Source organism: Bufo bufo, chromosome 7, assembly GCF_905171765.1.
Source record: "Bufo bufo chromosome 7, aBufBuf1.1, whole genome shotgun sequence".
NCBI classification, from domain to species: Eukaryota; Metazoa; Chordata; class Amphibia; order Anura; family Bufonidae; genus Bufo; species Bufo bufo.
The window spans coordinates 191,892,388-191,920,274 of record NC_053395.1 but is presented as its reverse complement, the minus strand read 5'-3'; the positions used below and the strand labels follow the sequence as shown (position 1 = coordinate 191,920,274).

Sequence of the window (27,887 nt, the reverse complement as noted above, 5' to 3'; positions counted from 1 at the left end):
GGTCATGCAAGACTTGTACCTTTACGGGGTTAAACTGGCCCACCATAGAACCAGATCCTCCATTGGGCCCAGGCTTTGATACCATAATGGACCCAAATATCCAGGAGAGAGAAAACATTTAGTTGCCTTTGGAGCTAATCACTTCTCGCTAAGGTTTATTCATGTGATTCTAGGACCTATTAAACTTTATTGGTGATACGGTGGTTGTGCCCCCAGAATAATTTCCTCTGGTGGGCGCCAGGAACTTCAATCCGACACTGAGGTGAGAAACGTGCCCCAGCCTAGACCTCCTGGGGGGTAAACACCAGGGTATATGTTTCGTACAAAGTCTCCCAAAAGTTAGAACATTTCATTATGTGATAACAAACATCAACTAATGTTCGAATGGCTATTTTCTAATATGTATATTTTCTGTATATGCATATATTTTGATATGTCCCCTGGTTGGAGAGGTTGTTGATGCCCCTCTAAGACACTAGTCGATGTAAACAGTGCTTATGTTGGACACCGGGGTGGAATGGGAACCTAGAGGCCCTGAAAAAAAAAAAAAAAAAGTGGCCACCATGTTGAAGGTGGGTCCAAACTGACAGAAAACGGGGCAACATAAGTAGGTGGGACCAGCAATACCATAGTACAAAATACCGTCACAGCAAAACCAAATATCACAGTGAAGCGCAATATATTGCCCCAAAAGCTGTCCCTCTGTGGAGGCCATCAATAGCTGCCATTTTCTGTCCTGCTTCTCCAGTTGTCTCTGATTAAAATAGGGAGCAGGGGGCTTAGGGGGTGAGATGTGGGCCACAGCAGTTGAATTAAGGAGGGTATGAGCGGCCACAAGGTTAATTACCGGTGAGAGCTCATAAGGTACCCTGCCAGCGGCAGAGAGTAGGGCATGCGCGGGTCCCTGGCCATGGGCCCACCAGGAAATATATGGTACCACATTACCTTATTTGTAGTTAAGCAGCCAAGGAAGGTATTTGAAGTATCTTAGATGTTAGCTGTGCTGCTCTTAAATGAGACACTAATGTATAGTTTACTGATGTGTACAATTATTGCCATGTCATATGTGTTGGGACCTGTACTGCAGTAGGAACTTTGGTACACATAGTCCTTCTGTGCAGGTCCTCAAGACAGTAAGAGTGTTGTGCTTTGATGTTCAGACCATTTGATGTTCACTGTGGGGGTTCTCTGGTGCATAGTATTTGCCAGTTTCCAACCCGGGGAAGTCTGATCCCAGAGGCCATGAATGGTAGTAAGCTACACAGTGATTGGCCCACAATAGTGCGAGAATGCATGGGTGCAATTATTCAGCATTTCTCATGCAGACCTTGCGGCAGACTCTATAAGTGGGCGGCCTATCTTGTGAAAGGGTAGCAACGTTGAGTGTGATGAGCCCGACTGCCTGGTAAAGGTCTCTGCACCACAGCGTAAGCTGGTGCTTGGATGGCATGAGTAAATTCCGGGTCTTGTGCCTCTTAACCAAAAGCAGGTCTTACAACTAAAGCCACTGTATCAGGGAAGGTATTGTTGTAGAGAGGCACTCTTCATTTGGAACTATACAAAGACATCAGATTTATGCCATCCATATATTTATTTATTATAACTAGTATAAAAATATAGCTAAAATGTGAGAATATAAAAATATACAAATCAAATAAAAATGAACACACACTTAAAATACCAGTTGCCCCTCTATTAGCTGTATATGGGGTAGATCTGATTGATCTCTCCTCATCGCCACATAGGCAACCAATAAGGGACTGTATATATAGTCCTAATCTACTGCGTATTTAACTGATACTATGGTTCAAATTATATAGTTCAAACGTATATTCCAATTATGGCAATAATGTCTTTCCTTCTTTTCAGAACAATGCACACTTGTCGGCAATATGTAGACAAATCACCTGTTCCATCAGATATCTAGTGGTATTGTACTCATATATCGTTCATCTATATTCTCAATGCGTTAGCTTTCCAGTTCACCTTTATATTATTAATAATGTCTTTTTAGCGATATAAATCCAGCAGTAATCAGGAGTGTATACTCACTGTTTGCAAATATTTAGATGCTATCCGCCGTGGCGTCCCACGTGGTAGCAACAACGCTCACCTCAGCGTCTCTGTCTCCAATACGGACAGTAGTACCTGTATCACGATTGCAGTTGCTGGATCCCGGCGTCCCACGTGGTGCAGCGCGCTATGTCTTAGCTGCCCATATCTTCACGGGGTAACTCACGTGGTGTCTGTGGAGCGCTCCACACTTCATCTGTATTTATTAATAAGAACTGTGCTCCTCCGTAAGATATTTCTTTGTACCCCTATCTTGGCCGCATGGCTGCTCCTCAGTAAGCCATCCTGTTGGCCTCCAATATTCCTTCGACCAGTCTGTTTTACATTTTAGCAGTGTAGTTGATTGTTGCATTGAACTATCGGTCCACATGCCATTCTTCCGCACCTTTAGGCCACTTGAACACAAGCTTTTTTTTCCCCCGTTTTTGGCGTTACGTATACGGAACCATTCATTTTAATAGATCCACAAAAAAAACGGAAGGTACTCCGTATGCCTTCGGTTTCCGTATTTCTGTTTTTCCATTCCGTTCAAAGATAGAACATGTCCTATTATTGTCCAGCATAACAGACAAGGGTAGTACTGTTCTATCAGGGGCCAGCTGTTCCAAAAAATGGAATGCACACGGACGTCATCCGTATTTTTTTGCGGATCCGTTGTTTTGCGGACCGCAAAATACTGAAAAAGCAATACGGTTGTGTGCAAGAGGCCTTAAAGTCCCTGCAGGGCGTTGTCCTTGGCTTACCCCACCACATGATTGACAAACCTTGGAAATCATTTAGGCTACTTTCACATCTGCGTTTTTGCTGGATCCGGCAGGGGATCAGCAAAAACGCTTCCGTTATGATATTATGATATATTCAGAACGGATCCGCTTGTATTATGTCTAAAATGACCAAGGCGGATCCGGCACTAAAACCATTGTAAGTCAACGGGCACCGGATCATTTTTTTAATTTTGTGTCCAAAAAAACGGATCCAGCAGCATTAACTTAAATTTGTTTTCATTCCGGATCTGTCTTGATCAATTTCTCATGACACACACAAAAACTCTGCTTGCAACGGTTTTGTGTCCGGCATAGGAACACAACCAAACGGAACGGAATGCATTCTGGTGCACTCTGTTCCGTTTAGTTCGGTGTTGTCACCATTAGCAATGAATAGGGACAATATTGAAGATTTTTCTTCTGGTTTTGAGAGGAAAGGAAAGCGCTGATGTGAAACTGGCCTTAGATCATTACAACTTTCATACTGTATATAGAAAAGGAGACAAGCAACTGCCAGACATCTCCAACAATAACTTATCTCCTGGCAGGACAAAGGATCAATCCTCATTTCCAGTGACATGTGCCTCTGGGGCACTGTCAGGACGCCTACTTAGTCATATGCATTAGATTATCAGCCGTATCCGTTGTCATTTATCTGAACTAGTTCAATTATACTTTTACCAGGCAGCACTGCAAAGTACAACCATGCACAGGCATAAAAATAGTAGATGAACATGGTGGATGAACTAGGAGGAAAAATAAAGAAAGAAAAAATAAATTTTATAAAGGACTGAACAAAAGTAATGTGGCCATGATTAAAATGTATGTGTGGGGGCTCAAAATGCCAATCAGCAGAGAAGTAACTAGACGTTCCTGGGCCAGATGTGAAATCTCAGGGCTCCAAAACCATCATGTTCCTTTTATAGTACTGATGTTTTAGTACTGGTGTCCTGTACCTGGGGTAGAGATGTCAAGATCACTGATGGTCAGTTTGCAGTGTTCGAACACATGTGGGCTGCCATCTTTAGTAAGGTAGACTCACCCGTCTGGCCATGCACAGGTAAGCCCTTACCTGTGCCTGTGTCGGGAGCCGGTCTGAAATCAAATGCAGTCACCAGGAGCAGGCAGTTCCGAGAACAGCCCGATGAAGGCCTCCGGCAGCTGTTCTTGGAACTGCCTGCTCCCGGTGACTGCATTTGATTTCCGAACATCTCCCGACACAGGCACAGGTAAGGGCTTACCCGTGCATCGTCGGACGGGTGAGTCTACCTTACTAAAGATGGCAGCCCGCATGTGTTCGCTGGCGAACACTGCGAACTGACCATAACTGGTCAAGATTCCAATAGGCACCATAAGGCACCAGGGCCTGAGGACTACTGCAACCTCAACAACGTATAGAGACTCCTCTCATTTTCACCTTATAATCATGCTCCATGCATTATTTTTTCACATGCTGCATTTTATGTAGAACCAAACTTTACACTTGAATGAAAATCCCAAGAGTAGCATCCAAACTTATTCCCACTGAATAGTCCCTATCATAAGTAAGGGTCTGTAGCTATATGGTTTGAGACTTTAAAGACAGCTCTAGACTATGGAGGAGATACATATCAAGACTGGGTTTCCTAGGCCAGGCTTGATACCCGTGCACTGGAGTGAGAGGCCCTCTGTGCACCAGAAACTTAAATCTAGGTCACCTAGGAACTGGAGTAGACATGAGCTGCATTACAGTAAGTCAGTGGGAGGCCTGCCCATCTTTTGCTAATTCCCACCCCTTTTCTCACCAGTTTAAAAAAGCGATGTGCTAAATGTTGCAAATTATGGTGCAAATATGGCATGCTCCATAATTTTCTACTTTTTAACTCCCCTTTTGCATTGTAATATGATTGCTAAATCTCCCCCTAGGTGTTCTACCTTAAAGGGGTTCTCCGGGAATTAAGAAAATTAAAATACTTAAATATTACTTTATTATAAATATATTCTCGAATACCTTTCATTGTTTATAATGGCTCTTTGTGTCTGGGGAGAAATCATCAGGGGAAACAAAATGGCTGCTGTCCCATTAGTTCACACAAAACCTGTCTTGATCACACATGAGGACAAGTTACTTTACAACACTGAGGTAAAGAGCTGCCTCATCCTACTCTCTACTTGTCAGGGATTATGATCCTGAATACAAATGATAAGAACTTTAGCTGAATCTCAGGAGAATTTAGTTTATAAGGAGACATGAAGTACAGAGAGGACGGACAGGACAGGCTGTGGTAATGTGGGGCTGTGGTAATGGAGACTGTAAACAAGTGCTGCTGCTCATTAGCCACACCTCACCCTCCTCTCATGTCTCTCATGTCTCTTCATTATCTCCATTGCCACAGAGATTCACCTGTATTCAGGATCATAACCCCTGACAAGCAGAGCAGTGAGGATGAGGCAGCTCTACAGCTCACTGTTCTAAAGTAACTTGTCCTACTGTGTGATTAGGACAGGTTTTGTTTGTACTAATAGGACAACGGCCATTTTATTTCTCCTAACGATTGCTCCCCAGACAAAACAAGCCATTCTAAGTAATGAAAGGTATTTGTGAATAGATTTTTTATAAAATAATATTCAAGTATTTATTTTAATTTTTTATTCCTGGAGAACCCCTTTAAAGGGAACCTCTATCAGAATTTAGCCCCACCACATACTGACAAAAAACTGTAATCTATTATAGTGAAAGCTTTATTATTAGGATCTTCTGCCTGGTTCAGCCAGACATTTACAAGAAATCACAGTGGTGGAGCCCCTCTGCTGACCAGCATCCCTCCTAGAATGATTAAGGTCCCAGAGGTAAGTCATCACAAGCCTCCTCCAGCTGCATGTGGTGCATGCACATTAAAGCGAGGTACATTGGCCTGGGTTCATCTGCACACTGTGCATGTGCTGGATGTGGCTGGAGGAGGACTATGATGATGCACCTGGCCCGTGGGATGGAAATCATGCAAGGAGGGGGAACGGTCAGTGTGACTGCTTGGGGAAAGCTGCTCCACCTCTGTGACTCCTTAGTGGCATCTCAGTACACCAATTCAAGTCTTTTTTTTTGCATTAAGCAGAATTGTCCAGAAGACCAAAAAAAAAATCAGCATTATATCACCATAGTGCATAACAGGCTGGTGGCGGTTTTAGGGGAAAAGGGGGTAAAGCTAAATCCTGATTACAAGTTCCATTTCATAACCTTTCTTAGTTGCCCTCTTCAGTGCCAGGACAGAGGAGGATCGTTTATATCAAGTGATGCTGCATGCTTAAATGACACTCTGATTTTGCTAGACAGTCCTGTTGTCCCTGGACGAGGTGCATCTGTCCTGGCAGAGGATCTCCATCACATTTTGTTCCATCTGGTAGAACATTCTCTTGATCATCATAGATCAACACATGGACAGGAAGTTAAAAGTCTAATGGAGAAAACTTGTGACTTCCTTCTTGCTCCTAAAGCAGGAGAGTAGGGAATGTGAAGATTGGGGGCTCTGTGGTTGGTATTGGGACACTGACTAACATTAAGGGCACTTTGGCTGATTCTGGGATGCACGAGTTTCCCAATGGGTAGTGCTATAGGGGGTACTGTAGGACAGAGGATTCCGGCAGACAGTTCCGGACGCAAACGCAAAATTCCGGCAGACAGTTCCGGACGCAAACTGATGGCATTTGTCAGACGGATCCGGATGCGGATCCATCTGACAAATGAATTGAAATACCGGATCCGTCTATCCGGTGTCATCTGGAAAAACGGATCCAGTATTCATTTTCTTTTCAGATATAAAGGTCTCAGTTTTGCCGGAACACTTAATGTAAATTAATGCCGGATCTGGCATTCCGGCAAGTGATCAGTATTTTTGGCCGGAGAGAAAACTGCAGCATGCTGCGTTATTTTCTCCATCCAAAAAACATAAGAGGGACTGAACCAGTTGGGGTGTGACAATATGACATTATTCAGCTAGTGCTGCCAGTGTCAGGGACATGATGCCCCAGAATTGTTATTATATGGAGAATAGAAGTAATTACTAAAACAGACATGGGAGAAGTGACAGATCCCCCTTTTAAAGTCAGCACATTCGGGATCGCAACTGTTTTTAGGGGATGCAAAATGTTTTAAGGGCCACAAGGATGTCTCGAGTCCTCCTCAATGGAAGCCACTCATGCAGAACAGCTCTGTATTCTGGCTCAGAGAGTGGGGGTCCCAAGTGGAGAACACCTCTTTATGATGTCCCTCATCGTACATAGGAACATAAGACAACCCCTTTAATATGTTTTTGCTTTCACCGATTGTATATCCAGTATGCTAGGTTGTAGAAACGACAATCACTACACTTTCCTTCAAATGTCACCATGCCAGAAAATAAAGGAAAGAAAGGCGAAGAAATTATTATGATTTTGTCCCAATGCAACATAAACGCCCATAAGCTAGCAAGATGGACATTTTATACATGTGCCCCACTAGAAGGCTCAATGTGAAAGAGCCTAAAAGAGAATATGAAAGCCTCTGCTAAGCAAAGATTCACATGATGAGCCCGTGTATCATTTGTACCATTTATTAAGCTGAAATACGCCTATATTAGGCGTATTTTAGGCACAGATTGCGGCGCAATCTGCGACTTCTCCCCGATGACACCAGATCTAAAAAAGTGGCCGTGGCGTGGGCTCAGAAGCTGTCTTACATTTAGAACTGGCGGAGGATCTGCCGAAGTTATGAAGAGGACAGCGCCTCTTCATAAGTGTTGCAGATCCAATGCCAGCTTAGGGCTTTATTAAGACCGGCATCTAAAACGCTGGTCTTAATAAATGTTCCCCTTTGTGTCTAATCAGTGATTTATAACATCATATAGTTTGCATTTATTGTAGAAATAATTATTAATAGTAGATATTAATAATACGTTTCCATATTAATCCTTTTTCACAACTGAATTCAACTATATCCAAATCCTAAGGAGGCAGATGCAGTTGAAATAAGTGCCACTGCTAGGGGCACCCAGCTGCCAGTGGGCAGCAGGGAACCACACACAGTTGCGTGTTTTGCCTATTGGCCAAATCTGCCATTGTATTGGTGCAGAGTCACTGCTGGCCTGTGGTGTCTGGGAGGAGGAGGAGGAGGAGGCTTGTCTTCCACATAAAAAGATGTAAGTGTCAAAAATGAGACATGGTAGGTGGTGGCTCTGCTATGGATTTTACATTGAGGCCAAGGATCTCTGCATTGCATTCCTGGTCCTCCTACTGTTTCTTACTTATTTCAATATACAGTCCTGATCAAAAGTTTAAGACCACTTGAAAAATGGCAAAAAATCATACTTAGCATGGCTGGATCTTAACAAGGTTTCAAGTAGAGCTTCGACATGCAACAAGAAGAAATGGGAGTGAGACAAAACCTTTTTTGAGCATTCAATTTAATGAAAACAACGAATAAACTGAAACAGGCTGTTTTTCAGCTGATCAAAAGTTTAGGACCACACCTCCAACTTCCAAACATGAACTCAGTAATGAGTAGCTCCGCCGTTATTGTTTCGGCATGCTTGATGCAAGCGTTTCCATGAGGTGAGTGGGAACATTTCTTCAAGTGGTGAAGACGGCCGCACGAAGGCCATCTACTGTCTGGAACTGTTGTCTATTTTTGTAAACTTCCCTTGCCAGCCATCCCCAAAGGTTCTCAATTGGATTTAGATCAGGGGAACACGCAGGATGGGCCAAAATAGTGATGTTATTCTCCTGGAAGAAGTCCCTTGTCCTGCGGACATTGTGTACTGTAGCGTTGTCCTGTTGAAAAACCCAGTCGTTACCACACAGACGAGGGCCCTCAGTCATGAGGAATGCTCTCTGCAACATCTGGACATAGCCAGCGGCCGTTTGACGCCCCTGCACCTCCTGAAGCTCCATTGTTCCACTGAAGAAAAAGCACCCCAGACCATTATGGCGCCCCCTCCACTGTGGCGCGTAGAAAACATCTCAGGTGGGATCTGCTTGTCATGCCAGTAACGTTGGAAACCCTCAGGACCATCAAGGTAAAAAAAATTCTCATCAGAAAATAAAACTTTCTTCCACCTTTGAATGTCCCATGTTTGGTGTTCTCTTGCAAAGTCCAAATGAGCAGTTCTGTGGCGTTCAAGGAGACGAGATCTTTGAAGAAGTTTTTTGTTTTTGAAGCTCTTCAGTCTCAGATGCCGTCTGATGGTTATGGGGCTGCAGTCAGCACCAGTAAGGGCCTTAATTTGGGTGGAGGATCGTCCAGTGTCTTGACGGACAGCCAATTGGATCCTCCGGCTCAGTGCTGATGACATTTTTTTGGGTCTTCCACTTGACTTTTTTGTTCCATAACCCTCAGGATCATTTAAGAAATTCCAAATGACTGTCTTACTGCGTCCCACCTCAGCAGCGATGGCGCACTGTGAGAGACCCTGCTTATGCAGTTCAACAACCCGACCACGTTCAATAAGGGAGAGTTTTTTTGCCTTTGCCATCACAACGTGTGACTACCTGACAGAGAATGACAATGAATCCACATCTTTGCACAGATTTGGCCTTTTAAGGGCATGTGGTCCTAAAATTTGGATCAGCTGAAAAACAGCCTGTTTCAGTTTAATCGTTATTTTCAATTAATTGAATGCTCAAAAAATGTTTTGTCTCACTCTCATTTCTTCTTGTTGCATGTTGAAGCTCTACTTGGAACCTTCATAAGATCAAACAATGTAAAATATGATTTTTTGCCATTTTTCAAGTGGTCTTAAACTTTTGATCAGGACTGTATCTGTTATTTTTGTATATTGCTTTCACTGATTTAAAACACTGCTGAATATGTTGGTGCTATATAAAGAGTGTTTGCAACTTGTGAACTTCTGCACTTTCGGATTAACGTTGTTGTATCATCACTCGCCGCTTGTCATATTGATGTGAAATGCGTCATTTGACTCAAATCACTTCATTGTAAAGACATCCAGTATATCATTTGACAGGGATATTATGAGTCACGTTGCATATCCATGGAAGGTCTTTTACAGTGTGTTAAATGATATGGAATGAAAGCGCCGGCACAAATATAGATAAAGCACATCACTGCCTGAATAAAATTAACCATGAAAGTCAGTGGTGTACATAGAGAAGTAAGGGCCCCATAGCAAGGATTAAACCAGGCTTCCCACACAGGACAGAAGGGTTTCTGCCTAAACCCGTTTCAATGACCCATGGGCCTTTATTCCACTGCTTAATTTCCTAAAAGTTGTTCCTTTAGAGGGTAGAGTCCTGATTAAGTTTTCACCTCCAGTAGAAGAGGAGAGGATCCCAACTAAGACTGGGCCCCCTCTTGCCCTGGGCCCCATAGCAGTCGCATGGTCTGTCGCTATGGTAGTTACGCCCCTGATGAAAGTATAGGAGAATACTTAAAACTCTAGAAGAAACCTAGTAAAAACTGCACAAGGGGTAAAGAAAACACAAAGCCATATACTCTCCTACATCCCCCGTCATGTCTGCTCTGATGGTTCTGTGGGGCCCTGAAGGCCTTTGCCTCCTTTTTGCTGCATCAATGCTGTGTTGCACTCAGTGTGTGACTGCGGCAGACAATCTAGCAACAAGGTTGATGTGCCGTCCATACTGGTATTTCCGCTTTGACCAGTAGTTGTCTGCTATGGTCAAATGTCAAATATGCCACGTTACCGATGTGGCCAAGTAAACAATGACCAGCAGGGGAGCACAGGAATTTGGGAATTTAATAGGTATTTGTTTTTTTTGTTTTTTGCACATATGCAACTTACACTGTGGATTTACTGAAGGTAGCCATCTGAGCAGGCATGTATTTTTGATGGGGAGAAAGGAAGAAGCCATTACCAGACACTTTTGCAAAGGATTGGGCACGTTGACATCAAAATTCCAGATCTTTCATTCCCCAACATCTTCCATAGTTAGGAGGCCCCCCATACACATTACATGGGAGTCAGAAATATTGGTGCAAAACACTGAGGGCTCAGGCAAAGCTCATGGTCAGTAGAAGGCCAAGGTCAGGGCAGGCAAAGTTCAATTGAATCTGAGAATCAGTCCAAGAGTCAGGGCAGGCAGCACAGGGTCAGAACGGAAAACAGGCACAGGTCAGGTCAGGCAGCAGAGAATCAGAGTCCAGAAATCAGGCAGCAGTCAGTACAAGGGCAGACAAACAGGTCATAGTTCTTACAGTATCTATAGAGACCTTTTGCGCAGACAAAGAGAGTTGATTAGCTCATTAGCCAAGCAGCTGAGCATGGGATCATATAAGGGAATAATCCTTCTCAATGCTACATGAAAAAGTCTCTCCAATACACACACAGGAAGAGGCTCTGCAGCCGGGCAGAAGCTAAGTGAGTGATGCAGACTGCGGGATAGCAGCAGGCCCAGAGCGCCGTCATGATAGTACCTATGTAATAGGTGGAATTATTCTAAGGAAAGGATTCTACATTTAGTTTGTTTTCTCATTACTTTGCTTCGCACAGGAAGGTATACATGAAAATATTGTTTACTGTAATATCCTGTCTTTGAATAAGCAAAAATCTACTGGAGACAGGGAGTTTGTTTGCACACAATAGGCACCAATACATAATTGCCATGAAATCTATTTATTTCCTCCCATATCCCAATACTAGCACAATGGTGAAGACATAGAGGTAGAAGTTAGGAGGTCTGAAACTTAGGAAATAAGGTAAAAACAGAAAATGACTTTCCTTTTTCATTCTTTGTCAGATTGTTTTTAATGAATATTTTTGTGGACTGTTTTGCTAAGAATAAGGCCTCATGCACACGACAGTATTTTTTCACGGTCCGCAAAACGGGGTTCCGTTGTTCCGTGATCCGTTTCCGTTTTTGTTTCCGTGTGTCTTCCTTGATTTTTGGAGGATCACCAGACATGAAGGAAAGTGAAAAAAAATCAAAATCAAGTTTGCCATGCAAATGATAGGAAAAAAACGGACGCGGACGCGGATGACAATCTTGTGTGCCTCGACTTAAATGGGTCCGCGAACCGTTGTCCGTGAAAAAAATAGGACAGGTCCTATTTTTTTGACGGACTGGAAACACGGATCACGGACGCGGATGACAAACGGTGCATCATCCGAGTTTTCAACGGACCCATTGAAAGTCAATGGGTCCGCAGAAAATCACGGAAAACGGAACAACGGACACGGAACACAACAACGGTCGTGTGCATGAGACCTAACCCAGATAAATATGTGTGGGTGTGGGCCATGGCTTGGAAATAGACATGTAAGGAAGTAGGTAACACAGCCTAATTTTAAAGCCACCTGGTGTCCTTTCACTTCGAAGAATGGTGGAGGATAGCATACAGTCCTAAAATCTGGAACATTCTAACTTTAAAGGCAAATGCAGTGTGGGTTCTTTGTTTCTCTGCTGAAGTATATCTCTTATCAGACTGGTTCCCTTCAGTCATATCAGTCATAAGACCACAACTGCATTTGTTTTGGAAACACCCTGTCCCCACTGACTAGAGAGCTTCTGCTCCCACCACCAAGTTCAGCTATGGTCCAGGTACTTGAACCTCTGGAACTTCACCATGGTGTATGTCAGGGATCAGCAATCTCCGCTGTTCTGAAGCTAAAATTTCCAGAATGCATTTTTCACTTCTATGGGAATTACAAGAACAGCTGAGCAAGTGTGCATGCTGGGAGTTGTAGTTTCACAGCAGCTGGACTGCTGAAGGTTGCTGACCCCTTGCGTATATCATAGTGACTTTCTTAATTTTCAGTTCCTTGCTACAGCCTGCCTGTGTACAATATTGACATAAGATATTGGTTATTGCCATAGAAAAAATCAGGGGGTCTGAAGGTCAGCAGTATCAGCAGTGGGCGCAAGAAATCCGAGCTCACTACATAGCTTCCTGACCTATAGTTCAGGAGGATGCCAGCTAAATTTGTGAGCTTGGCAGTGTAATGTAAGGTGAATGTCAGTCTGAGTACCATACCTACTTTGTGCCAGTCAGTAATGCCAAAAGGGCTGGCCGCAATGATGATTGATCCAGTGGATAAACTACTTGGAGGCTTTGCAGTAGCCGTTCTTACTGCCCAATTTTTCGACCCTTTAACCTCTTCTATCAGATTTCTGTCTGTTATGATTTCGCTTCCATGGGACTGATTTATCGTTTTGCTTGTTCTGCTTTTGCATTTTATGCTTCATATTATTTGACCCATGAGGAAAGATAAAATTATAAAAGTATACTGTCTTCAACAAATTGTCCTAATAAGGTGGTCTACTGAACCTGAAGCCTGGAAATGTCACTGTAAAAGAGCACTGGGTTTATAAAGTTTGGGCATGAGGCCAGAAGGACAGCGGAGAGTTTTCTAAAAGATGATTTTATTAATATGAGACTAAGTGAATAGAAGGAATGAAACCAGTCCTCCAAGAACATATATGTAGAAGGTGATGGAAACACAACCTGTAAGTGGCCAGTGCTGATACACGTGTAAGGTTTTGCAACCCTCAGGAAACTCTGATAGAGAGGCATTAGATATAAAATGTAATTGATATTACCTTAATATTAGTTTTATTCCAGTATTATGTAGCACTGTTATTAGATTTTTATGCATAGGTGTTGTGATCTGATGATTCTTTATCATCTTATTTGAGCACTGTAAATTGGAATTAGGCCATACTTTCCAAGTTTTCCGAAATGTCTGAGAGGCATATGGAAAAGGGTAGACCTACAGGACTCTTAAAAGAGTTGGCAAATCTCCTGTGTGCTGCCGAAGCCAGCCAGAACTTCCCAGAAAACAGCCGTGGACACGTGTGCTGCCAAAATAGCCAGGGGAAAAAAATTGTGTTCACACACCGCACTGCAGATCACTCAGAAGACAATTTGATAAAGTTGGTATGTAAGCGTGATTTAGGCATTGGTGTATCTTCCAGGCACAATACACAGTACTCCTTTTCAGTGTAAGATGGTGGCAGTACTGCATGGTGAAGTTTTATACACATTTGGAACTGTTATTTGGGCACCATATTGAATAGGCTCTGTATGGTTAAAGGGGTAATCCCATCCGGGACATTGATGGCATATTGCTAGGATATACCATCAATGCCAGACAGGTGAGGGTTTCATGTGGGGAGCCCACTCCTATCTCTAGGATAGGAGCGGGTCCCAGACTTCAAACCCTCACCTGTCTGACATTAATGGTATATCCTAGCAATATGTCATCAATGTCGTAGATGGACCTACCTCTTTAATTGTGTACTCTAGGGGCACCATCCAACGGAATTCAGGACATGGCCTAGCTACTGAAAACTAGTGTTTGTGCTGAGGAGAACATGGACCACAGGTTCACATTGATCGTAGAGAGTGGAGATGAAGTTGGGCCCCTCCTCAATGGGCAGCATAACACCCATCAGAGCTAACCCTTTGTTATCTGCTTATGACTGATGGATATAGAAAGGTTACCTCAGATATATAATTCATCTCAGTCTTGCACAACATCTGATACACTTGAATGTCAAGTAGTAGTTTTACCTGCTCTTAAAGGTTCCTTGTACCCATATGATATTAGCCATATAACATTTTTACATGGCATGTGTCAGTTTTGGTTACTTGCCTTACACATTATTATTTAATGCTCTGTTAACCTTACTTCTGGCACATCATGTTTCGTAGGAAAAAACCTGCCCGGATAATACTGGGTATTTCCAAGACACACGCAAAGACATAACCTAGTACTAGATCTAGATTTTCATGCCTTTAGATAGTGGTTGCCAGCTTTTTTTTGAATGCCATTTTAATCTAAGGCTTCGTTCACATCACCGTTCAGCCTTTCCGCTCTCCTGCAGGAGAGGAGCAGGAGAACGGAGAGGACGGATTCGGCACATAACTGAGCTGAACAGATCCTAAGGACCCCATAGACTATATTGGCGTCCGTTAGGTTTTCGTTCAGAGAAAGATTTTTGAAGCAGAGACAAAAGTCCTGCATGCAGGACCAAGATCATCTTCTGAGTTATGTGCCGAACCCGTCCTTTCCGTTCTCCTGCTCCGTTTAGGAGAAGGAGAGCGGAAAAGGCTGAACGGTGATGTGAACGAAGCCTAATACTGCCCATACATAGAAAGTAACATAACTGACCTATGTGGTCTGAAATGGACCCCTGTGGTTGATAATTATATTGCTGAAATCAATAAGATCACCATTGGGCATGTTAACCAGTTCAAGCCTGGATTATTTACACCCTTCCCAACCAGGCACATTTTTAGTTTTTCTTTTTTTCATGACATGCTTCTTTGAAAGCCATATTGTTTTTCCATTCGGTTATGTAAATAATTTTTGCCAAATATAAAAAAAAAATTTTTTGCTTATTTTTTGGCGATACATGGGACTTTATTTCATTTTCATTTTAGTATCTTTTTGTTTTTATTTTTTATAACCCGGAAAATGTAAATAAAATGGGAATTTTTTTTGTTTGTTATTAGCACATTTTTCTTTTTAATTATGATCCCTATGGCTGCTCATTGAACGCCGTGTATAGAGCAATGGGGAATCCATACATTAGCATGTAGCTTGGGTCTCCGCATGGATATTTTAAAACATCCGTGCAGAGATATGTGCCAACAGCCCAGACGTATATAGTCAGCAGGCAGTTAATAAATGTCGGAAAAAGCTGCAAATGGTTCATAATGGCCAAGTGTAGTTGTTGATCCTTTGAAAATAGTAAAAATCTCTGGTAATGGTAAAAGTTACTACTTTCACATCTGCGTTTTTGCTGGATCCGGCAGGCTTCTGCAAAAACGCTTCTGTCATGATAATACAACCGTCTGCATCCGTTATGAACGGATCTGGTTGTATTATCTCTAAAATAGCCGTATCCGTCACTAAAACCACTGTAAGTCAATGGGTTACAGATCCGTTTTCTTTTGTGTCCGAGAATACGCATCCAGCACCACTGACTAACATTGGGTGCCATGTCAGATCCGTCTTGCTCCGCATCCCATGCTGGACAGAAAACCACTGCTTGCAGCAGTTTTCTGTCCGTCATGGGAACGCAACCAAACGGAACGGAATGCATTCTGGTGCCCTCCGTTCCGTTCAGTCTCCACTGACAATGAATGGTGACAAAACGGAAGCGTTTTCCTCCCGTATTGAGATCCTATGACGGATCTCAATACCGGAAAGGAGAAACGCAGATGCGAAAGTAGCCTAAACTGGACTAAATTATATCTTAGGCCTCATGCACACGACCGTTGTTTTATTCCGTGTCCTTTGTTCCATTTTTCGTGATTTTCTGCGGACCCATTGACTTTCAATGGGTCCGTTGAAAACTTGGCTAATGCACCGTTTGCCATCCGCGTCCGTGATCCGTGGTTCCCGTCCGTCAAAAAAATATAACTTGTCCTATTTTTTTCACGGAAAACGGTTCGCGGACCCATTCAAGTCAATGGGACCGTGAAAAAACACTGAGGCACACAAGATTGTCATCCGCGTCCGTTTTTTTCCTATCATTTGCATGGCAAACTTGACTTAGATTTTGCTTTACTTTCCTTTATGTCTGGTGGTCCTCCAAAAATAAAGGAAGACACACAGAAACAAAAACGGAAACGGATCACAGAACAACGGAACCCCATTTTGCGGAACGAAACACAACAACGGTCGTACGCATGAGGCCTAAAGGAAGCCATAAACCTTCAAAAGATGTCGGCTGAATGCAGGTATTTCTCCTGTACATCCAGTGTGGCCGATGGTGCATGGTTCTCACCACCAAACAACATGGGGACAAGACTAACTTGAACAGGGGCCCTATAGCAGCCGCATAGTCTGCCTGCATGGTACAAAGACCATTATTGAGAATTATTCTGGATTCATTGGAGAGATCACATCAATATAATGTAAAGAAAGCCACCACATATTCACTTACTGTTACATTACACCTGTGATTGCTAATTTTCCTCCTACAGCGTTATGGACAATATTCAATTATTATCATATCAGTGCTGTTCTGGATTTTTCAGTCATCAGATCTAGATGACCGACATAAGATGTTGTAGATCATGGATCAGAAACCTCTGACACTCCAGCTGTTCTGAAACTCCAACTTCCAGAATGCTCCATTCACTTCTATGGAAGTTGCAAGAACAGCAAAGAATGTGCATGATGGGAGTTGTAGTTTCTCAGCAACTGGAGTGCTGAAGGTTGCTGACCCATCTTTAACATAGACCCACAAATCATGAAGAATGAGACACTGGCTAGCTTCAACAGTGCGGCCCTCCTAGATAAAGTTACAGTAGCACAGATGGCTGATAACCATATGCATCATATTGAGCTTCGGGCAGTAAGCTTTCGCAAGCTCATGATGACAATGGTGGTCACTAAGGGTCAACGCACATTGTAATTTACTGCAAATTGAAGCCTATCTCAACCCCCACTCCTAAGGCCTCTTGCACATGAACGTATTTTATTTCCCTTTCTGTTCCGTTTTTGCGGTTTCCGTTTGCGGTCCGTATGTGGAACTATTCATTTAAATGGTTCTGCAAAAAAAAAAAAACAGACTCCGTGTGCATTCTGTTTACGTATTTCCATTCCGTGCAAAAATAGAACATGTCCTATTATTGTCTGCATTACAGACAAGGGTAGTACTGTTCTATTAGGGGCCGTTCCTCAAAAAATGGAATGCACACGGATGTCATCTGTATTTTTTGCGGATCCGTTTTTTGCGGACCACAAAATACATACGGTCATGTGCAAGAGGCCTAAGAAAAAAGAAACAGTGAAAACCCAACTAGAAAAAAAGTCACAACACAGTATTCGATTCTGCTCATCAGTCAAGTTTTGTGATGGATCCAAAGCCAAGGGATCGTAAGAACTCAGCTTTCCAATCTTTTGGGCATAGCAATAAATTTATACAATATACAGTCCTGATCAAAAGTTTAAGACCACTTGAAAAAGGGCAAAAAATCATATTCTACATTGTTGGATCTTAACAAGGTTCCAAGTTTAACAAGGTTACCAAGGTTACAAGGAATATGTCATATTCAAAGTAGCCACCTTTTGCTTTAATTACTGCTTTGCACACTCTTGGCATTCTCTTGATGAGCTTCAAGAGGTAGTCCCCTGAAATGGTTTTCACTTCACAGGTGTGCCCTGTCAGGTTTAATAAGTGGGATTTTTTGCCTTATAAATGGGGTTGGGACCATCAGTTGCATTGAGGAGAAGTCAGGTGGATACACAGCTGATAGTCCTACTGAATAGACTGTTAGAATTTGTATTATGGCAAGAAAAAAGCAGCTAAGTAAAGAAAAACGAGTGGCCATCATTACTTTAAGAAATGAAGGTCAGTCAGTCAGCCGAAAAATTGGGAAAACTTTGAAAGTAAGGGCTATTTGACCATGAAGGAGAGTGATGGGGTGCTGCGCCAGATGACCTGGCCTCCACAGTCACCGTACCTGAACCCAATCGAGATGGTTTGGGGTGAGCTGGACCGCAGAGTGAAGGCAAAAGTGCCAACAAGTGCTAAGCATCTCTGGGAACTCCTTCAAGACTGTTGGAAGACCATTTCAGGGGACTACCTCTTGAAGCTCATCAAGAGAATGCCAAGAGTGTGCAAAGCAGTAATCAAAGCAAAAGGTGGCTACTTTGAAGAACCTAGAATATGACATATTTTCAGTTGTTTCACACTTGTTTGTTATGTATATAATTCCACATGTGTTAATTCATAGTTTTAAAGCCTTCATAGTCATGAAAATAAAGAAAACTCTTTGAATGAGAAGGTGTGTCCAAACTTTTGATCTGTACTGTATACTCTATAGCAGGGGTACTCAACTGGCGGACCGCGGTCCAAATACGGACCGCGGCCGCCAGTTGTCCGGACCCCGGCCATCCTTCAGAGCGCTGCTCCTCTCCTGCACACTGTGCCGTGCAGGAGGAGGAGCTTACCGGCGCACTTCCACCTGTCCCACAGCGCAGTGAGACAGGGCTTCCTCCACATGTAAGCACTCCTCCTCCTGCACACTCTGGCAGCTCTGCTCAATACAGCGGCGGGGCACAGGAGATGATAGTTCTCAGCAGCGCAGGAGGAGTCTCTCCCTCCCCCCTGTGCTGCTGCCCCCGCCGCTGCCAATAAGAAGAGGCAGGAGGAGGAGGGGAGGGGCTGTGGCCACTGCGCCACCAATGAAGAAAACTGACCTGTAATACAAATACAGGAGGCGGGTGCTGGAATCAAATAGCCGGCACCCGACCTCTGTGACAGGGAGCTGCGATCAGCTGCAGTTGAGTTAACCCTTCAGGTGCGGTACCTGAGGGGTTAATTGTAGCTGATCGCAGCCCCCTGTCACAAAGGTCGGGTGCCGGCTATTTGATTCCGGCACCCGCCGGCGCCTCCTGTATTTGTATAAGAAACGTTGGTGGCACAGTGCGCCCCCCCCCCCCCCTAGTATAAGAAACATTGGTGGCGCAGTGCGCCCCCCCCCTTCCCCATTATAATAAACATTGGTGGCTCAGTGGGAAGTGCCAATGAGGGTTAAAAATAATAAAAGAAAATTAACTCACCTCCTCCAGTTGATCGCGTAACTGCCGGTCTCCAGTTCTTACTTCTTTCTTCAGGACCTGTGGTGACGTCACTGAGCTCATCACATGGCCCATTACCATGGTGATGGATCATGTGATGAGCTCAGTGATGTCACCACAGGTCCTGAAGAAAGAAGTAAGAACTGGAGACCGGCAGTTACGGATCAACTGGAGGAGGTGAGTAAATTATTTTTTAACCCTCATTGGCACTGCCCACTGCGCCACCAATGTTTATTATATTGGGGGGGCGCACTTCGCCACCAATGTTTATTATACTGGGGTGATGGGGGGCGCACTGCGCCACCAATGTTTATTATACTGGAGTGATGGGGGGGCGCACTGCGCCACCAATGTTTATTATTTTGAGGGGGGGCGCACTGCGCCACCAATGTTTATTATATTGGGGGGCGCACTGCGCCACCAATGTTTATTATATTGGGGGCACACTGCGCCACCAATGTTTATTATATTGGGGGGCACACTGCGCCACCAATGTTTATTATATTGGGGGGCACACTGCGCCACCAATGTTTATTATATTGAGGGGGGGCGCACTGCGCCACCAATGTTTATTGTGATGGGGGGGCACACTGCGCCACCAATGTTTATTATACTGGGGTGATGGGGGGGCGCACTGCGCCACCAATGTTTATTATTTTGAGGGGGGGCACACTGCGCCACGAATGTTTATTATATTGAGGGGGGGCGCACTGCGCCACCAATGTTTATTATATCGGGGTGATGGGGGGGGCGCACTGCGCCACCAATGTTTATTATTTTGAGGGGGCCGCCAGACGAAAAAGTCGGACATGTAGTACTTTTAGTCTGGCGGCCTCTCACCGTGCTGCGCCGTAACTCTGCCCCCATCCCCATTATAGTCGATGGGCACAGAGCAGCAGCACGGCGAAGTAGTGGCAAGATGGATCTGACAGGGTGAGCAGCCTGTCGGATCCATCCTGCTGCAAGTGTGAAAGTACCCTTACTAATGAGCGCTTCCATCATGGAACGCCCATTAGTACAGCCTTTACCTCCACCGCTACTTGTGCTAGTAAAAAAAAATATATATTACGGTACCTCCACCTCCATTTGCTCACGCTGTGGAGAACACTCCCTGCTGACTAGAAGCTCAGGACAGGACCTACAAGACGCCATCACGTTGGAGCACCGGTCCTGAGCTTGCAGTCAGCAGCGAATGTTCACCGCAGCCAGGTGAATGCTAATTATTTTTATTTTTTTTGCAAAAGCAGAGAAGGGGGGCACTAATGGGGGCAATACTCTTACTGGGGGCACTAATGGGGACATTATTCTTACTGGGGCACTAATGTGGCCATTACTAATTCTGGGACCCTGGTATGTGGACCTTTAATAAAACTAGTTGAGTACCCCTGCTCTATAGTTTTAGTTGTGGCTGTGCTCAAGGGCGTACACAGGTAATAGAGTCCCACAGCAAAATTGAGCATTGCCCTCCCTCCCTAAGACATTTCTGCCAAATGTATGACTTTTGGTGAGCAGAGAATTTGCGCTTCGCCTCTCCCCACTTTACCCAACTTATATGATAAATATGGCCTCATTCTGATCATTATATTTCACAATGCAGTAAATACATTGATAAATCTCCCCAATGCAGCTCTAAATCTACACTTCCCTATATAATAAAACTACCCGCCTGCCGCTAGCACTAGAGGGAGCTCACTGCATAGGAATTTGTAAAGTTACCATTGAACTCCACGCAAGCTGTATAATATCTTTGCAACAAGCTCCCACTAGTGACCGCTGCAGGAAAATGCAAGTGGTTTTAAACCAGAAACTGAAAGAGCTCAGAGACAGATTTCCTCTCACCACGGGGACCCTTAGCAGCCATGTGGGTCTGCCTCCATGTTGCGTACACCACCGGATTTGCTTGATATTACACATCAACTGATTACCACAGGTCCGGCTTCACTAACCCCCGTCAATAAGCTGTAATCATGGGAGAAATTTCATGTGGCCGCAGGAAAACAGCGATTGATCGCCAGTGGTCAGTGATCCATTCATTTCTATAAGAGTTCTGGGAAGAACATTGCAAGTATGCATGCTGGGAGTTGTAGTTTCACGACAGCTGGAGTGCCGGAGGTTGCCTACCCCTGGTTTAAATCAATGAAATGTTATTTATGAAGGAAAAAAAATAATAATTGCATTACTCCGGGCATACGTACATTATATTAAAAAGATGCCATATGGTAACGCAGTACTAAATGTGACACGTGCCAGGCTTTGTCTACTGCCCTATAGAAGCTATACAGTCATTAAACATTAGACAAGGCAATGAAGCAGAACTGACCAACGCATAGACTGAATTCAGGGAACATCCCCCGACACAGGCACAATTACAGCCACATTAAAGCTGATGGCACGAACGATGATCAGTAGCCCCGAGGCAGAAGAAAAGAGAGAGAATGGGCTGCAAACCGCAAACCTACATCACATTTCCTCCCAATCAATATGAAATATGAGAAATAACCTACTTTGGGAGTCTATTATGAAATGAAGGAATCAGTTACTGAATAATTCATTTGTGTCGATTTAGTATGAAAAGTAATAGAGGGCGTTGTACGGTAATCATTTGTAAAACCAGAGAGTGCCATCACTTTAATGAGATGTTAATGATGCCATGTTAGCGGTGGACACACACGAGCACTGATTTGGTTCTCATTGAACAATGCTTTGTAAATCCCATATTTAAAGGGGAAGGTCTGGTTTACAAAACTTACTTTCGACCCCTAGCCAGAGAGGAAAGCATCTGCAAAGAGTACCTCTCCCTTTGGAGGACCAGACATATCCATGTACTACATGGACAATTTATTGACTTGAATGGGCATACAGGTGAAACTCGAAAAATTTGAATATCGTGCAAAAGTCCATTTATTTCAGTAATGCAAATTAAAAGGAATTGCATTAATGCAGCTTAAAATTAGAATTTTGTGAAAAGGTTCAATATTCTAGGCTCAAAGTGTCGCACTCTAGTCAGCTAATTAATCCATACCCCCTGAGCAAAGGGGACCTCAAAATTGTGACTTTGGGGTTTCATAAGCTGTAAACCATAATCATCCAAATTATAACAAATAAAGGCTTGAAATATCTCGCTTTGCATGTAATGAGTCTCATATGTTAGTTTCACCTTTTAAGTTGCATTACTGAAATAAATGAACTTTGCACGATATTCTAATTTTTCGAGTTTCACCTGTAGTGTAATGCTTCATTTCCCCTTTTGTGGCGCTGCAGAAAGATTAAACATTTACTGCTGAGTTCCATGCAGATTACAGCTGGTCACCGGGGACCCCATCAGTAGGAAAACCAGGGGATGCTTTTATCAGAAAGAGATTGTAAAAAAGTGAACATTACCACTTTTCCAGTAAAACAAAAAAAAATGAAAACCAACAGTAAGTAAAAGTCATTCAAGATGTTACAATTCATGGCTTCCAATTTTTGTAAGTATCCAACAGAAGAAGAAAACCTCTAGGACTTTTTCTGGGACAAACCCTAGGAACCAATTTACACAAAGTTCACCCAAAAGTGGACATTCTCAGGCGTATAGCCCTGGGGGCGGGGCTTAAATGTCATATCATTTGTGCAATTCAAATGTTGGAAAATAATATAAATTAGATGAGCAAAGGACGACAGTCTGCAGCGGAATAATATCTTTATATATGGCTCACAGGGGGTTAAAAATAAAAAGGTAGCCATACTCACCCTCACTGGCTACTCTGATGCTGCTTCAGTCTCTGTTACTCTTCACTTCCTGGTCTCAGTTGGACATGCAGGAAGTACCAGGAGAGGCCTGCTCAGACAGTCACTGGCCATAGCAAGGACCAGAGCCTGAATGGAAGCCGAGGGCCGGTGAGGGGAAACATGGCTTCTTGTTTTTGTTTTTTTTTATTTTTAGGCCACTGTGAGCCATATATAAAAACAATGAATATCAATGGACAACCCCTTTAAGAGTGAACTTGACATAATAATCCTTTTATGATAAATCTAAATTTAGATTTAGATTTGAAACTGTTCAGGCTACTTTCTCACTGGCGTTTCTGGGTCCGCTTGTGAGATCCGTTTTTAGGGCTCTCACAAGCGGCCCAAAACGGATCAGTTCAGCCCCAATGCATTCTGAATAGATAAGGATCCGTTCAGAATGCATCAATTTGGCTGCGTTTGGTCTCCGTTGCGTTTTTTTAGACGGTCACTAAAACGCAGCTTGCAGCGTTTTGGTGACCGTCTGACGATGCGGAGCCCAACGGATCCGTCCTGACTTACAATGTAAGTCAATGGGGACGGATCCGTTTTTCACTGACACAATATAGTGCAATTGAAAACGGATCCGTCCCCCATTGACTTTCAGAGTAAGTCAAGACGGATCAGTTTTTTACTTTTTTTTGAATGAATAATGAAAACGGATCCGTTATGAATGGATACAAGCGTTTGCATTATCGGTGCGGATCCGTCTGTGCAGATACAAGACGGATCCGCACTAAACACCAGTGTGAAAGTAGCCTAAGCCTGTTAATAAAAAATAAATATATACAAAAATAAACATTTCTTAACAAAACCATAACCATCAAAATTTCAGATGAGCCTTTAACCTGGGACTCACAAAATATTGTCTATACACTTTTAAGGCCATATTAAATAATAAAAATAGTTGTTGTTTTTTATTGAGAATTTCTAAACATTTTCAAAACAACAATAAAGTAAACATATAAAAATGTAAAAAATAGATATAAAAACAAGATGGAATCCCTGGTGCTGATTTAGTTAATGATGCGAGGCAGTAAGTCCTAGCAGGAGAATTTGTTTAAAGGATGTGTACAGTCCCTTCCAATTTTTTTCTACAGCTGATGTTGACATTCACATGAGAGGATTTTTAAAAAAAATGTCTGTAGACTCCTCTTTGATGTATAGGACTAATGCATTGGGCCCTTCCTGTTTATCTAGGCCTTTCTGGTAAGTAAATACACAAACCAGTTTGTGTCTAGATGAGCTGCGAAGTGGAGAAAAATGAAAATACAATAAAAAAAAATAAAACAAAACAACAAAAAATCCTCATACACATTTACCCCACCTATATCCTCCTATAACGTAGAATCAAAAATTGTCACACCCCAGCCGGCAGAAGGATATGTTATTGGATATGTTATTGGCCTGGGAAGGGTTACATTTCACCCCCGGCTCCACAGCTTCATGTGACACTTGTCCTAGGGATTTTCTGACACGCTCCTATGATGTCATTGAATCTTTTTTAAGTAACACTGTTTCCAACAATACAAGATTCGAGGTCAGACTTTGTCTTAACAGTTTCCTATAGGTGAAGGAGAAGGCAATAGGAGTCTGTACAGAGGTAACTCCCTAATAAATACCTGACACCATTTTTTATAAATAAGGCCAATGGTTCCGGTACAGAAAAATTGGCCTTCAAGGGTATTTAACATTTTTTTTTCTATTATCCATTGGATTAACAACGTCATGTCGCCCCCGTCCACCAAAAATGAGGGCTTATTATAGACGGCGGTCCATTGACAGCTAGACAAACATAATAATGCTTCCAATGTATTACTGATATGTTATGCTACAGATGGCTTCCCATAATAATGCAATACCGATTCCTGCTCCAAAATAATAGACCGTCGCTAGGTCTAGACCAATGATTATTTACAGATCACTAACCCCCAAGGCATCAAGGTCTTACACCCCCAAATACCAACACCCCTATGGATGACCTTCAAAACCATCCCTGTGATTGTTGTCTATCCAGCTGAAGGATGAGGGTGCTCAAAAGCCTAAGAGGAAATCAATCATTCTGCAGGGTTTTTCTAGACCAGTGGTTTCTAGAAACGGTCTCTGTCCCCCATTCTATGTACAGCACATTCCCTCAAGGAAGGAAGGAAGAGGGGGAGGGAGGAGTGACCCTACCAACCATGCCATAAATGTAAATCTGATGGCAAATGCAGGGGACCCTCCTGTATGTCGGAGAGGCCTGCCATGCATTTCGAAACAGCGAGCTTGGAAAGGGTTAATTCATTAAGGCAACATAATTACTAAATCCCTGTAAAGGCAATTGTCCCCTTCTCCTCCTCCCCGGTACCCAATCCCTCCCCACCCCCCCACACTGTCCAGATGGATGTACAGGAGTCTATATATGCTGTATATACGTGTGAGTGTGAATGTGTATACAAATATAGATACATATTTATATATTCAAATAATAAAGGATACATATTTATAAACATTAGTATCTATCCTGCATCTTCACCTATTTCTGCCCATTTGTGAAGGATGAATGGCAGAGGACAGAGGATTTGCAAGGATGAGAAGAAAAGATGGAACAGGTACCATAATGATTCCCTGCCATGGATCAATGCAATACTCACCAAAGCAAAGGAACAATGCTCTCTCCTCCTTTGCTTCTGTCGAGATCAACCTCCCACAGGATCAGGGATCACCTCTATTTCTCTCCCATCAGGACACCAGATGCCATTTAATTCCAGAGCTGGACTGTGTATGTCTCTCCTTTTTTGTTTTTCTATGAGGGTCTTCTTCCTTCTATAGGGCTGAGATGCTTCTGTGTCCCCCCTTGTACCAGGCGTGTCTCCTCTTTGGATCCTGGATGTGCAAAAAAAAAAAGGGAGGAGGAGGAGGAGGCAGGAAGGATGCTGTGCACAGAGCAGGTGCAGCACAAACAGCTCAGGGAGATGGGAGACACCTTCCCAGGGGCTGGAGGGACGATGAATGGAAACAATGGCTGGGCTCTGAGAGAGCAAGAGGCGAGAAGGAAAGATGCCTCCCTGATAGTGTCTAGCAGCACGGGTGTGTGTCTGTGTGCAAAAAGCAGATGTGTGCAGCATCAAAGGCGAGCACCTCGCTGCAGAGCGCCCCCTGCTGGCAGCTACGTGGTGCTCCATGCTGAGTGACTGCAAGGATTGGCTGGCAGCGTTAGAGATAGGGAGATGTGGCCACACAGAAGGTGGAATGAGTGTACTCTATATATATATATATATATATATATATATAGTCTGTCTGTGCCATAGATAGATCACAAATTCAAGAATTTCACTGACACGTTCTGTATTATGCAGTTAAAAAATAATGATAATATATATATATATAACTGCATAACACAGAATATATATAGCGACTATTATATACAGAGGTAAGAATCAAAGTGCATAATTACAGATAAACAATAATGATTCCAAAATAAACTTAAATCGTCACATTGGCATAAACATGATCAAAAAAATTTAAATCTAGTCATGACATGATTATTATAGTTATTATTATTTATTATTAAAGCGCCATTCATTCCATAGCGCTGTACATATGAGAAGAGGTATACATACATAATGCATATATAGTTCTTATATATCAATATTCCAACGTAAGTGCATTAAAACCAGTGCAAAATGCATAGTCACGATTAAAATGAATGATATGTGAGTGACCAATAAAGTGTCTAGTGCAACCAAATAAATATATATATATATATATATATACTGTATATATCCGTTATAAAAAGGATGAGGGCATTGTATATGAATGAAAATTCTTTCACCTGGGACTTTGACTGCATTTTGCTAGGCTATACCATAAAAGTCAGATAGGTGTTGGTCCCACCTCTGAGACCCGCACCTATCTCTAAAACGGGCACCCAAAAGTGAAGGAGAGTGCAGTGTGCATGCTTACCATTCATTTTAATGGGAGCACTGAAAAAAGATCGCTCAGCTATTTTCAGAAGTCCCATAGAAATAAACAGGAGAGCGCAGCCACCGCTACATTCACCCTGAATGAGACTGCAAGCTCTTGGTTATTTTTGGCAGTCCTGTAAATATGAATGGAGGGTCGTTCTAGAGATAGGTGCTGGTCCTAGAGGAGGTACCTGCACCTATTGTATCTCACATTGATGAGATATCCTAGCAATTTGCCACTAATATCTCAGAGGAGACAACCCCTTTAATCTTCAAAAAGATGTCAGGTCCCCAGTGGCCAGCACTGAGAAATACTTTCCATGGCACTCCTTGTTTAAGACATTAGCGCTGATATATCTATCTATCTATCTATCTATCTATCTATCTATCTATCTATCTATCTACCTACCTGCCTATCTATCCATCTATCCTATGTGTAAAGAGAAGCTTTCATTTGAATTCCCCTATAAATCAATATTGCAGGTGAATATATGAAAATTTGTAATATAGCTTATCAGAGATACATGCTTCTTTCTCCTCTTCCAAGGCTCTCCTCCTGCTAACTTCTCCTTCAGTCTTAATTCACTGCTCAAATCCGTCTTCAGTGAAGACAAGTTAGTAGCTCACTGTTCTTAGATTCTGGTAACCAGATTGTCCAGAGAAAAGTCTGACTGGTAGAGCTGTTGCCGAACATTCGAGACATCTATTATGTGAATCCATAGATGATTTCAAATCCCCTACAGCATTTTAAAGAGATTCAGATATGAGTGTAACATCTCAGAGTTATGTTACTAAACTCTTTCTCCCCGCTA

At 43.0% G+C, this 27,887-nt stretch overlaps 1 protein-coding gene across 1 annotated transcript in view; it reads right to left on the bottom strand.

Annotated features, from left to right (window-relative positions):
• The window catches only part of LOC121008434 (sodium channel protein type 2 subunit alpha-like), a 248,365-nt gene extending 222,214 nt beyond the window's left edge, over positions 1-26,151 (bottom strand). Inside the window, exon 1 of the mRNA XM_040440980.1 lies at positions 25,762-26,151. The gene's annotated coding sequence lies outside the window, so the exon portion shown is untranslated. The remainder of the gene's footprint in view (positions 1-25,761) is intronic.
• Positions 26,152-27,887: the final 1,736 nt, after the last annotated feature.